Here is a 13,845-nt window from a genome sequence, read left to right on the forward strand (position 1 = left end):
TTACCCTGCGACATTATTCATGACTCACCTTGAGTGCGCATGTATGAAGAGAGAGAGGCCGAGCTTGATCGGCAGGACAACTTAGATGCCCTGGAGGAGGAGCGCAACGTCGCAAAAGCCCGTTCCGCATTTTATCAACAACAGGCCCGCAGATATCAAAGCAGAGAAGTACAGGCCAAGACTTATAATGTTGGCAAACTTGTTCTACGCTTGTCGGAGAAGAAAAAGGACAAACTCAAGCCCAAGTGGGAGGGTCCCTTCATCATTGACGAAGTTCTCACTTGAGGAGTGTATCGCCTGCGTGATGCATCAGACAATCGCCTAGAGACGAACCCATGGAACGTGGCCAGACTCCAAAGATTCTATGCCTAGCATCGAACTCTTTGTTAGTCTTCTTCCCCCTTTTGTTTTCATTATTTTTTCTATCCCTCTCTTTTCGCTTTTCCTTCTTTTTACTCCTAAAGCTTTCGTGCGGCTAAAACCGTGCACCTACGACACATGCATCCTCAAATATGTACGTCCATTATACCTGGGGGCTTCTTGTACAGAAGCTTATTTTTATTATTTTTTGAGCATTAAAGCTAACCACATATGTGTCTTTTCCTCATATGTACCTTTTCTTCGCCATTATATGCATCGATATGACTTAAGTTTTGGCCAAGCTGGGTTGCCTGGCTCCTGTGCTTATGCCCTACGTTCCCATTAATTCGGTCAGGGCATAAAGGGAGTACCTCTGCGGTTGTTACTGCCGGTTCATCCGGACGTGTACCTCAGACTGGGTGAAGCCAAAAGCTAGCAGTCTTAAGGGTATATACGGTCGGCGGACTAAAGATATTTTTTACTAATTACACTATGAACCCCCAGATGTTATGTATACTGCGATTTTTCAATCACAGTTCGAGCATGCACATTAACGCATGATCACCCAGGGAAAGGAACCCCTAACGAAACTATTCTCTCTGGAAGATGTTTCTTACAATCACAATGTAATATGACATAGCTAGCCGGATACAACTTGTCTGTTCAAGCAACTATGACCTCTACGCCTGGTTTCCACGCATACCTCGGTTTATTTTGCCGCTCAGGTATTCAGAAACACTCAGCACCTTCGGATCCAGAGGTCGAAGTGAAAAGGTCTGACATGAAAAATGCAATACAATCTGGCTAGGGACAAATATGTCAAGGAAAGTACATAGTTCACTTGGACTCAAAAATTTCCTCTTCTATGTCGTCCAACAGGTTGTCTAGCTTACAATCCTATTGAGAATATTTTGTGGCTACTTTTACCTGGTCATATACCAAACTAATGAGAAATTATTTTCCATCTGACCCTAAAGGTCCAACCCAGGCCATATGATTCGGATCAAGCTTGGTATACCATGTTTTCACCATGGCCCATGCCTCTCGCGCACCTTCCGGCAGGCTGATATCTTCCATAATCGGAAACATCGCTGCGCTCCCTTAAATAGTTGTACAAGCTCCTCTATACTTCCTGGAGGGGAGGAGGATGGCCATAAGGCCTTGGCAACACTCCGCATCGCCTGCCGAGCTCGCTCGTGCATTTGTGACAGCTCTTGTAGATGTGTATTTTCCTCATATGTACCTTTTCTTCGCCATTATATGCATTGATATGACTTAAGTTTTGGCCAAGCTGGGTTGCCTGGATCCTGTGCTTATGCCCTACGTTCCTGTTAATTCGGTCAGGGCATAAAGGGAGCACCTCTGTGGTTGTTACTGTCGGGTCATCCAGACGTGTACCTCAGACTGGGTGAAGCCGAAAGCTAGCGTTCTTAAGGGAATATCCGGTCGGCGGACTAATGATGTTTTTTACTAATTACACTATGAACCCCCCAGATGTTATGTATACTGCGATTTTTCAATCACAGTTCGGGCATGCACATTAACGCATGATCACCCAGGGAAAGGAACCCCTATCGAAACTATTCTCTCTGGAAGATGTTTCTTACAGTCACAATGTAATATGACATAGCTAGCCGGATACAACTTGTCTGTTCAAGCAACTATGACCCCTACGCCTGGTTTCCATGCATACCCCGGTTTATTTTGCCGCTCAGGTATTCGGAAACACTCCGCACCTTCGGATCCAGAGGTCGAAGTGAAAAGGTCTACCATGACAAATGCTATACAATCCGGCTAGGGACAAATATGTCAAGGAAAGTACACAGTTCACTTGGACTCAAAAATTTCCTCTTCTATGCCGTCCAACAGGTTGTCTAGCTTACAATCCTATTGAGAATATTTTGTGGTTACTTTTACCTGGTCATATACCAAACTAACGAGAATTTATTTTCCATCTGACCCTAAAGGTCCAACCCGGGCCATATGATTCGGATCAAGCTTGGTATACCGTGTTTTCACCATGGCCCATGCCTCTCGCGCACCTTCCGGCAGGCTGATATCTTCCATAATTGGAAACGTCGTCGTGCTCCCTTAAATAGTTGTACAAGCTCCTCCATACTTCCTGGAGGGGAGGCGGATGGCCATAAGGCCTTGGCAACACTCTGCATCGCCTGCCGAGCTCACTCGTGCATTTGTGACAACTATTGTTGCAGATCGCCTGAAGATCCGGACATCTCCTCTTCGGGGCGGCCAGTCAGTATACCCTGTCATTTCCTTTCCTTGCCGAATTACGCGGAGGTAAGTTTGAACACATAATAAAATGCTGCCTCGCAGCCTCTTATTTTCCTTCATGGACTCAGCCAGCTGGGCCCGCACATATTTCAATTCTTCGCCCAGCTAGGTGTTGGAATCCTGGAGTTTTTTTTTCTCCTCCCTGGCCCGTGTAAGTATACATTCGCCAGCAGCCAGTTGCCTTTTGGATTTTATTGCCCGCTTGCCCGGATGATCTGTTGATCCTGCCATAAGATATGCAACTGTGTTAGCATTGCTGGAATATAATTATGTTTTTCTCGATGGAGGGACACATTACCAAGCGATGCCTCCTTGGATTTCTCCAGTTCAGCTCACACAGAAGCTAGCTGGGTCCAACACTTTTCTAGCTCTTGAGACAACATGTTGTTCTTCTTTGTAAGCACCTGGTTTTACAATGATCCTTAAATCAGCTGAATCAACTGCTTCAAGTCTCGAGGGCTACTGCTATATAATTATCAGGTTTATACAATGTGAGCTCAACCGCATATCTTTCAAATGCTGGTCTATGGCTCTGGCAAGCCCGTCTCGAGCAGCTCAGATGTATGCATCAGCCGAGCTGAAGGCACTGAATGCATCTTTTGTAAAGCCAAGGTCGCAAAAAGTAGCCCTCCAGCGCCGATGGTTCATGATGCTCTCCACTTTCGAGTTTGTGAAGGACACATCATCCAAATCCTGTGCCAAAGGACAATTCGGCGGCACTCCTGTATTAGCCCTCGTCGGCACGGCAGGGTTTAGATCCTGGCTGTTGGGAGTGTGACTAGTAGGCCTCCCGAACATAGTCCGACGAGTTCTCTTCCTGGTAAGACATGAACGGATAATGTCGCAGTTGGATGTGACCGCCAAAGGGCATATTTACGAAGCCATACCTCTTTGATGATGGCTCCGATGTGTCTTCGCTTGCCTTCCTCTTTGAAAGTTTGCCCAGTGCAGGCGCTGCTCTCTTTAGAGTCACCTCTAGTGCGGGATGGCGCGTCGAGCGCCTCCCCTTTGGAGCACGAGATAGTGCGATGGGTGAGGCAGAACGAGGAAGCTCTTTTAGAGGAGATGTCTCCTTATTACTTACGTATGAGGTAGGGAGAAGACCGGGATAGTCAGTGGTGATGGCCACTTCCGTGCCGTCATAGCTGGCCTGGTAGAACACCCCATCCTCGAGCGTCACGAATATGTCCAGATCCTCTTCGAATCCGGGGTCGAGGTCCCTGTTGTGGTCCTCTGGCTGGGGCGCGGGGCTGTGGAGCCCCTTGGTGATCTTCCGCCATTCTTGTTATAGGTGGACGGATTAAAAGTCCATGGAAAGTGACTCAGGGAGTAGATTGAGTAGAGTGGTGGGATTGTAACTCACCCAGCTAGGAGGATTGTACATGGAGTATCCATCTCGGCGCTTAATACGAGTGAATTCCTCTTTCTTCCCTTTGTATAGTTCAGCCAGTATTTTGGCCAAAGCGGCGGGGGTGCCCGGACCCTTCCGACCGCAATGGGAGGTGTCATCTCCCCATTATAGTGCCACATGGGAAGCCTTCTGTATTGGAGTGGTTGAACCCCTCGTACTATGGAAGTCGCCATTACCTCGACTATTGATAATCCGGACTGGGCACGTGTCTTTATCTTGCTCATCAATTGACTGACTTCCATGCTATCTTCCCCCTCGAGGCTCCGAGGGAGCCAGCTGTGGCGTTTCTTCAACAGAATGCTTGAAAATTCAGGAAGACCCATTCAGACTGGGTCGGGAAGGGTGAGGGAGTCCTGGATAAGGGGGTATCCGGACAGCCGGACTATATACTTTGGCCGGACTGTTGGACTATGAAGATACAAGATTGAAGACTTTGTCCCGTGTCCGGATGGGACTCTCCTTAGCGTGGAAGGCAAGCTTGGCGATTTGGATGTAGATCTCCTCCTCTGTAAACCGACTATGTGTAACCCTAGCCCCCTCCTTGTCTATATAAACCGGAGGGTTTAGTCTGTAGGACACAACAACAATCATACCATAGGCTGGCTTCTAGGGTTTAGCATCTCTGATCTCGTGGTAGTTCAACTCTTGTAATACTCACATCACCAAGATCAATCAAGCAGGAAGTAGGGTATTACCTCCATCGAGAGGGCCCAAACCTGGGTAAACATCATGTCCCCAGCCTCCTGTTACCATTAGCCTTAGACGCACAGTTCGGGACCCCCTACCCGAGATCCACCAGTTTTGACACCGACATTGGCGCTTTCATTGAGAGTTCCTCTGTGTGGTCGCTATAAGGCTCGATGGCTTCTCCAACCTTCAACAACGCCGTTCTGGGTGATACTTTTCTCCCCGGACAGACCTTCGCATTCGGCGGCTTCGCACTGCGGGCCAACTCGCTTGGCCATCTGGAGCAGATCGATAGCTACGCCCCTGGCAATCAGGTCAGGTTTGGAAACCAAAACTGCACTGCCGACATCCGCGGAGACTTGATCTTCGATGGATTCAGGCCCGTGTCAGGAGCGTCGAAAGATCACAATTTGCATGACCTAGATCTGCAGTCGGACAGTATTCGGAACATCGCACCTGCTACAGCTCCAGACTTCGCTCCGGAGCAGGTCGTGCCTTCCGAGGACGGGTGGATGGACCCCACCCCGAAGGCCGCACACTCATCAGCATTGGAGCCGAACACAGACTCCTCTCCTAAGGAAATCTGTATCCCCGGACCTTCGGACTCGTCTCCGTCCGTATGTCCCGGACCGCGTGCATCCGTGCCCATCGAATCTAACTGGGCTCCGATTATGGAGTTCACCGTCGCGGATATCTTTCAGCACTCACCCTTCGGAGATGTGCTAGATTCATTAAGGTCTCTCTCTCTCTGTCAGGAGACTCTTGGCCGGACTATATCCGGCCTGTGTGGGATACGGAGGACGAAGAAAATCGCGTCCCACCCACCACCCACTTTGTAGCCACTGTCGATGACCTAACAGACATGCTTGACTTCGACCCCAATAACATCGACGGTATGGATGTTGATGCAGGGGACGATCTGGAACCGCCGCCCACGGGGCGCTGGACAGCCACTTCATCATATGACGTCTATATGGTAGACACGCCTAAAGAAGACAATGGTGACAAAAAAGGACACAATAGAGGATAAACCCCTCGGACAAAAGCAAAAACGACGGCACAGGCGCCGCTCTAAGTCCAGTCACAGTAAAAATAGCAATAACAACCCAAAACAAGATGACACTTCGGTTGACTCCGAAGGCAACAACGAACATAGGGACCCAGTGATGAAGCAAGATAAGCCAGGTCACGCCAAACACAGCCCGGAGCAGATGCCCAATCGCAGCGATCCAGAGGGCCGAACTCATCATACTACCTTTAAAGAGGAGGACAGTCTGGTCGATGATGCATTCATCATCCTGGAAAAACGTTCGGAACAAGATAACCTCCGCAGAAAACTCCTGGCCATAGCGAGGAGCCTGAAGAAACAAAAGCAAAGGCTTAAAGCCGCGCAGGATACGCTCAACCGAAGATGGAATAAGGTGCTGGACACCGCAGGGAAATGTGGCGACGATCGCCACACAAAGAGCTACCCAAAGCGCAAACTGCTACCCGAATTCGACGATGAAGCCGCAGCACCCGTTCCGCCAAAAAACAATACGACTACTCAGCCGGACCAACCACCTCATGGCCGCGATAGAGAAGCCACCGATACCACACACGATTTACGAGAGCTCCTAGACAAAAAGGCCAGTACGGCCAGATCCATCTATGGGACCAGAGGACGTGCTCCGACGCGGGATTATGGTCACAACAACGATCATACTGATCGAATACCAGTCCGGAATCAACACCAGGAGCAACAAAAGCCGACAGCATGTCGCGACACGGCCAGATACAAAGGGGTTGTGCACCCCCTGTGCTTCACCGATGAGGTGCTGGATCATGAATTTCCACAGGGATTCAAACCCGTGAATATAGAGTCATACGACGGAACAACGGACCCTGGGGTCTAGATTGAAGATTTTATCCTTCACATACACATGGATCGTGGGGATGACCTCCACGCCATCAAATACCTTCCCCTCAAGTTAAAAGGACCAGCTCGTCACTAGCTGAAAAGCCTCCCCGAAAACTCAATTGGAAGTTGGGACGAACTTGAGGATGCTTTCAGGGCCAACTCTCAAGGAACCTATGTCCGGCCTCCGGATGCTGACGATTTAAGTCACATAATACAGCAGCCCGGAGAGTCAGCCCGCAAGCTTTGGAACAGATTCCTCACTAAGAAGAATCAAATTGTCGACTGTCTGGATGCCGAAGCCTTAGCGGCCTTCAAACACAGTATCCGAGACGAGTGGCTTTCCACACACCTCGGCCAAGAAAAGCCGAGAACAATGACAGCCTTAATAAGTCTTATGACCCGATTTTGTGCGGGCGAGGATAGCTGGTTGGCCCGTAGAGGCACCAGCGACCCAGGCACATCCGAAATTCGAGATGGCAACGGGAAGCCACGGCGCACTAAGCACAAATGTCGGACTAACGATAGTCCGGACAACACGGCGGTTAACACCGGATTCAGGGGCTCTCGACCTGGTCAAGGAAAGAAGCCATTTAAGGGCAGTAAAAAGGGACCATCTGACCTGAATAAAGTCCTGGACAGATTGTGCCAAATCCATGGCACTTCCGACAAACCTGCAAATCATACCCACCGAGAATGTTGGGTCTTCAAGCAGGCCGGCAAGTTAAATGCCGAACACAAGGGAAGCCAAACACCAAGCGAAGACGAGGGCGAACCTCGCCAGCTGAACATCGGGGACCAGAAAAAATTCCCACTGGAAGTCAAAACGGTAAACATGGTACACGTAACTCACGCAGAGTTCGTAGCCCCCCAATTCAATCCCTAGGCGACTTGCCCGATCACTTTTGATCATCGGCACTACCCGGCCAGTATCCGGCATGGAGGATCGGCTGCCTTAGTGCTCGACCCAATAATTGATGGATACCATCTTACTCGCGTCCTAATGGACGGCGGCAGTAGTCTTAATCTGATATATCAAGACAGCATCCGCAAGATGGGGATAAACCCATCCAGAATAAGTCAAAATAACGCAAACTTCAATGGAGTGATTCCAGGCGTCGTAGCCCACTGCTCGGGCTCCCTCGTATTAGAAGTGACATTCGGTTCTCCCGACAACTTCAGAAGCGAGAACTTAGTCTTCAACATCGCTCCCTTCAGCAGCGATTATCATGCATTGCTTGGAAGAACGGCCTTCGCTTGCTTTAACGCAATACCGAACTATGTCTGCCTTAAACTCAAGATGCCCGGTCCACGCGGCGTCATAACGGTTAGCGGAAACACAAAGCAGCATGCGGCAGCTCCCGCTGCCGGACTCTAGGCGGCCTCTCCCATCGGAATGCATGACCGGTCGTCAAGACCACGGACACGGTTAGACGAGTCCACTACACCATTTTTCACAATAGCTCGGATAAACCTGAGCTAGGTGTTGTACATGTGTCCCCATAAATAATACGAGGGGCTGCAAACATGTAATAAAGCCCACAATTCGGCTTGCCTCATTAATAGGCAAATATCTCGAACATCCATCGAGCATAACTAACTTTTCGCACGCTTACTCTTTTTTTTCATGAGTTTTCGTTCCTACAGACACTACCAGTGCAACACCCTTCCAGGATACGGCACAACGGAGACAAAGGCGCAGACGTGCAGCAGGGCCCCGCCCATAGGTTTCTCATTAGATTAAGACCCTGCGTAAACCTTCTTTACTATCTTTTGTTGTTCGACATCCCATGGGTATTTCATACACCTATAAGGGATACTGGCTTTATAGGCTTTTTTGCCACGACAGATCAATGCACATACCTGGAATTACAGGGTCAAGGGTGTTATTCAGCCCAATATATGTTATAAAGTCCAAATACCTTCGGGAGTATTCGGCGTCACGAGTTTGGCCTTCTATGCATCAGCTCCGAATCATGTCTTTGGTCAAATGTTGGGTTAGCCCGGCTCCTGGGTTTTTTGCCTTATGTTCCGTTCTATCGGCTAAGGTGGCCAAAGGAGAACTACTGCGATTGTGCCCTGGTTATTCCAGATGAGCACCTCAGTAGAGAAAGCCGAAAACTGGCTGTCATGATACAGCGAGAGACTGGTCAACCACTCGAGGACTCATCGGAATCTATAGGATTCCTCCACATTAACGAAGGACCGATTTCCCGGTCAAGTACGCGCACCGTATCCAGACGCTCGCGGAAGTACCAGGGGCTACATAGTAGCCCCACCTTTCAAACTCCTATGGCTAAGTGAAAAGTGTTACAGCTATATAGTCTGGTTGCCTGGTTCGACGTGCGATCACCTCCTTAACAGACCAAGACGTTGGATCAAGTGTGTTCACGCATATTTTCTCGAACACCCCCGCATTATGTGCATGGGGGCTGAAGCCAACGACTGCTAACTTTCACATTCTATGCATACATAAACAGCCGCACAGGAGACATTATAATACTTTCAGGCAAAAGTATAAAAAAAGCCTCTATAATTAAACACATAATTTTTTACAATTAATAGAATCGTCACTCAAACATGACATTCTTTGAGCATTGAGCCTCTATTCTACGGGCACCTTCTATGACCTGCTCAAAATAGTGCTCGGCTGGGTCTTGGCTTCCCGCTGGACCCCGGGTTGCAATGCTGGTGGCCTCCATGTTTGCCCAGTATGTCTTCACACGGGCAAGGGCCATCCGTGAACCCTCAATGCATGCCGACCTCTTCTCGGCATCTATTCGCGCTCTGGCGCCAAATAATTTTTGCACCAAACCAAAGTAACTGTTCGGCTTCGGCCCCTTCGGCCACAGATGGTCTATTACAGACCTAATTGCAAGGCCGGACAGTCTATGGAGCTTGGCTATAGCGGCCATCTTCTCACTCAAGGGTAAGGAGCGCGCCGGGGCATTAAATTGCGACCAGAACAGCCTTTCTATTTTGTTATCTTCATGGTCCTTGAACAACTTGGTCGCATCAGCGGCACTCTTCGCCAAGTCCGCATACTCATCTGCAGCACTCCATAGCTTATCCAACGGAGCATATTTTGGATCTAAAAACTTCATCCGCAACAAATAAGGATTTCCAGCCGCGATTTCTCCGGCTTGTCAAAGTTCCTCCCGTGTGTCTCTAATTTCAGAGCGCGTCTCGTTAGCCGAATCCAGCACCTTCTTCAGGTCAGCCGCCTTTGCCTGATTCTCCTTCTCAAGAAGCTCATACCGGCCGGCGGCGTCCCTCCGCTCCACAGCCATCTTGGCTATTTTTTCTTCGCTTCGGAGATGAGCGGCATGTTCAGCTTTCAAGTCTTCGGCGGCCTTTAGAGCAGCCGCATTGCTAACCCGGGCTTGTTCCTTGGCTAGGGCAAGCTCCGCCCTCAGGGCCTCAACGGCAGCAGCTCCGCCTGCAGCCACATCACATCATATTAATATTACAACCTTCTTACAATTTCCCAAAACAGATGTGGATATAAGAGCGCATACTCTACGACTCCTCGAATCGCTTGTTTACAAGCATGACGTCGGCCTCCACCATGTCAATTTGCCGCCTCAATTCGGCGCATTCAGCGGTCTGGTCTATCACCGGACCCTTAGCAACCTGCACATCAATACAAGTGCGATCATTACCTGGGAGTGTGATCCTTCGTTTGCTGCCATAGGCTGGCATCCGCAGTCTCAGGGGCTATTATCTATACAGAGTGCATGTATTTCGTGCGGCGCAACCAAAAGCTTCATATTTTGTGGCTTACCTCAAAGCCTTTGAGCAAGCTCTTGAAAGATTCATTTAACCCGCTTGTGGCGGAGGAGATTTTCTCCAACACCGTACCCATTAGTGTACGATGATCCTCCAAGAGAGCAGCTGACTCCAGGAGGCCCGTCAGCGTGTTCGGCCGGACACCGGACTCTTCCGGACTCTTTTCATTGTCCGCCACAGGAGCCGAACGTGCTGGGCTCGGGGCGGCCGAAGTGTTAGCTTCCGGTCCCATTGGATCTGGACTCCTTCGTGATGATACCTCAGGGTCGCCCGCCTCAAGGGGCGGAGAGGTAGGTGGGGTTTCACTCTCCATCATCTCTGGAAGAAGATCGCCCGAGGACGAACCCTGTTGAGATGAACTGCTAGCCGGACTACAAAAAATAGGTCCTAGTTATTACTCTCGAAGGAAAAATCAATAAGCTTCTTGTTTATTAAACTTACAGCTCAGTGGAGGGCTGGCCCGTTAGCGGGCACGGTGGGGGTAAGAACGCCCTTTAGGGCAGGGCTCTTTGGTGAAGTTTTCTTCCCTTGTTTGGGCGCCCCCGTTTCCAAGTCTTCGGAAGCGGCCCTCTTCTTCCCGCAAGGAGAGGAAACCTCTGATTCGCCTCCCCAATTCTCCTCCTTCGTGGATACATTAATTCCCCCGGTTCGGATGCACAATGTGTGAGTCCCACTCTTGGCCTCCCCACTCTTCCCTTCATCTTTCTCTGGTGGCACTTGACTTAGCATCCGTTTAAGAATCCTGGCCATTGCTGGGCCGGGCGAGCCTTCGGGAAGCGGGGCCGGACACCTGATCCTCTCCGCCTTACTAAGCCAATCCTGGTTGCAGATAGTATTCAGAACAATGCTATGACAAATATAAGCAAAGTGTTCGGTTATAGGGTTACTTACTTGGGTATCTGGGCGATTGCAGCTCAGGCCCGCATCCTCGGTGGTGTCCAGACACTTTATTCGTGGTCCGAAGAACAACTTATACATCCCTTCGGGCGTCATGCCGAAGAAGTGCTGAATGGTTCGCGGACCTTCTAGATTGAACTCCCACATCCGGAGAGGCCGACGTTTGCACGGCAGGGCCCGCCGAACTAGCATTACCTGGATTATTTTGACGAGACTAATGTCCCTCTCGAGGAGCTCCCGAATGCGGCTTTGTAGCATCGGTACATCGTTCGCAGGCCCCCAGTTTAGTCCCACGTTGGCCCACGACGCCAGTTGAGGTGGAGGGCCCGAACGGAAGGCGAGTGCGGCCGCCCACTTTGAGCCTCGAGGAGCTGTGACATAGAACCACCTCTGTTGCCATAAATCAGATACCTCCGGGAAGGAGCCTTCGGGCCACGGGGCATCGGTGTTCCTGCTTATTGTGGCGCCTCCGCACTCTGCATGTCGCCCCTCAATCATCTTCGGCTTCACATTGAAAGTCTTGAGCCATAAGCCGAAGTGGGGGGTAATGTGGAGGAAGGCTTCACACACGACGATAAACGACGAGATGTGGAGGATGGAATCCGGAGCTAGATCGTGGAAATCTAGCCCGTAGTAGAACATGAGCCCCCTCACAAAGGGGTCAAGAGTAAGGCCCAAGCCCCGGAGGAAGTGGGAGACAAATACGACACTCTCATTGGGCTCGGGAGTGGGGATAACCTGTTTGGGAGCAGGAAGCCTATGCTTGACATCGGTAGTCAAATACCCGGCCTCCCTGAGCTTCACAATATCCTCCTCTGTGACAGAGGAAGCCATCCACTGGCCTTAATGGTCGGATCCGGACATGATCTAAGATCCGGGGTTCTTAGGCTCGAGCTTTGGGTGTTGGAACTCAGGGTGCGAAAGGCGCGAGCGTGGAGATAGAGGGATAGGTGCTACCTCTTGAGCACTGCGTTGGATTTCCCCGAAGAGGAGAGGATGATGCAGTAAAGTAGCGTAAGTATTTCCCTCACTTTTTGAGAACCAAGGTATCAATCCAGTAGGAGACCACGCACAAGTCCCTCGTACATACACAAAACAATAGCAACTCGCAACCAACGCTTAGGGGTTGTCAATCCCTTCACGGTCACTTACGAGAGTGAGATCTAATAGAGATAATATTTTTGGTATTTTTGATAGATAGATGCAAAGTAAAAGGTAAAAGGCAAAGTAAAACAAAGCAAATAAATAAAGTGATATAGATTGATATGATGAGAATAGACCCAGGGGCCATAGGTTTCACTAGTGGCTTCTCTCAAGAGCATAAGTATTCTACGGTGGGTGAACAAATTACTGTTGAGCAATTGACAGAATTGAGCATAGTTATGAGTATATCTAGGCGATGATCATGTATATAGGCATCACGTCGAAAACAAGTAGATCGAAACAATTCTGCATCTACTACTATTACTCCACTCATCGACCGCTATCCAGCATGCATCTAGAGTATTAAGTAAAACAGAGTAACGCCGTAAGCAAGATGACATGATGTAGAGGGATAAATTCATGCAATATGATAAAAAACATCTTGTTATCCTCGATAGCAACAATACAATACGTGCCTTGCAACTCTTTCTGTCACTGAGTAAGGACACCGCAAGATTGAACCCAAAGCTAAGCACTTCTCCCATTGCAAGAACTACCAATCTAGTTGGCCAAACCAAAAAGATAATTCGAAGAGACTTGCAAAGATAACTCAATCATACATAAAAGAATTTAGAGAAGAATCAAATATTTTCCATACATAATACTGGATCATAAACCCACAATTCATCGATCTCAACAAACACCCCGCAAAAAGAAGATTACATCGAATAGATCTCCACGAGAGAGGGGAGAACATTGTATTGAGATCCAAAAAGAGAGAAGAAGCCATCTAGCTACTAGCTATGGACCCGAAGGTTTGAAGTAAACTACTCACACTTCATTGGAGGGGCTATGGTGATGATGTAGAAGCCCTCCGTGGTGGATGCCCCCTCCGGCGGAGCTATAGAACAGGCCCCAAGATGGGATCTCGTGGATACAGAAGGTTGCGGTGGTGGAATTAGGTTTTTGGCTCCTGTTCTGATTGTTCGGGGATACGTAGGTATATATATGAGGAAGGAGTACGTCGGTGGAGCTCCGAGGGGCCCACGAGGTAGGGGGGCGCGCCCTCCACCCTCGTGAACTCCACGGCTGTTCCTTGGAGCAGGGTCCAAGTCTCCTGGATCACGTTCGGTGAGAAAATCACGTTCCCGAAGGTTTTATTCCGTTTGGACTGTGTTTGATATTCTGTTTCTCCGAAATACTGAAATAGGCCAAAAACAGCAATTCCGGGCTGGGCCTCCGGTTAATAGGTTAGTCCCAAAAATAATATAAAAGTGGAAAATAAAGCCCAATATAGTCCAAAACAGTAGACAAAGTAGCATGGAGTAATCAAAAATTATAGATACGTTGGAGACGTATCAATAGGCCG

This window comes from Triticum dicoccoides, chromosome 5B (assembly GCF_002162155.2).
Source record: "Triticum dicoccoides isolate Atlit2015 ecotype Zavitan chromosome 5B, WEW_v2.0, whole genome shotgun sequence".
Lineage (NCBI taxonomy): Eukaryota > Viridiplantae > Streptophyta > Magnoliopsida > Poales > Poaceae > Triticum > Triticum dicoccoides.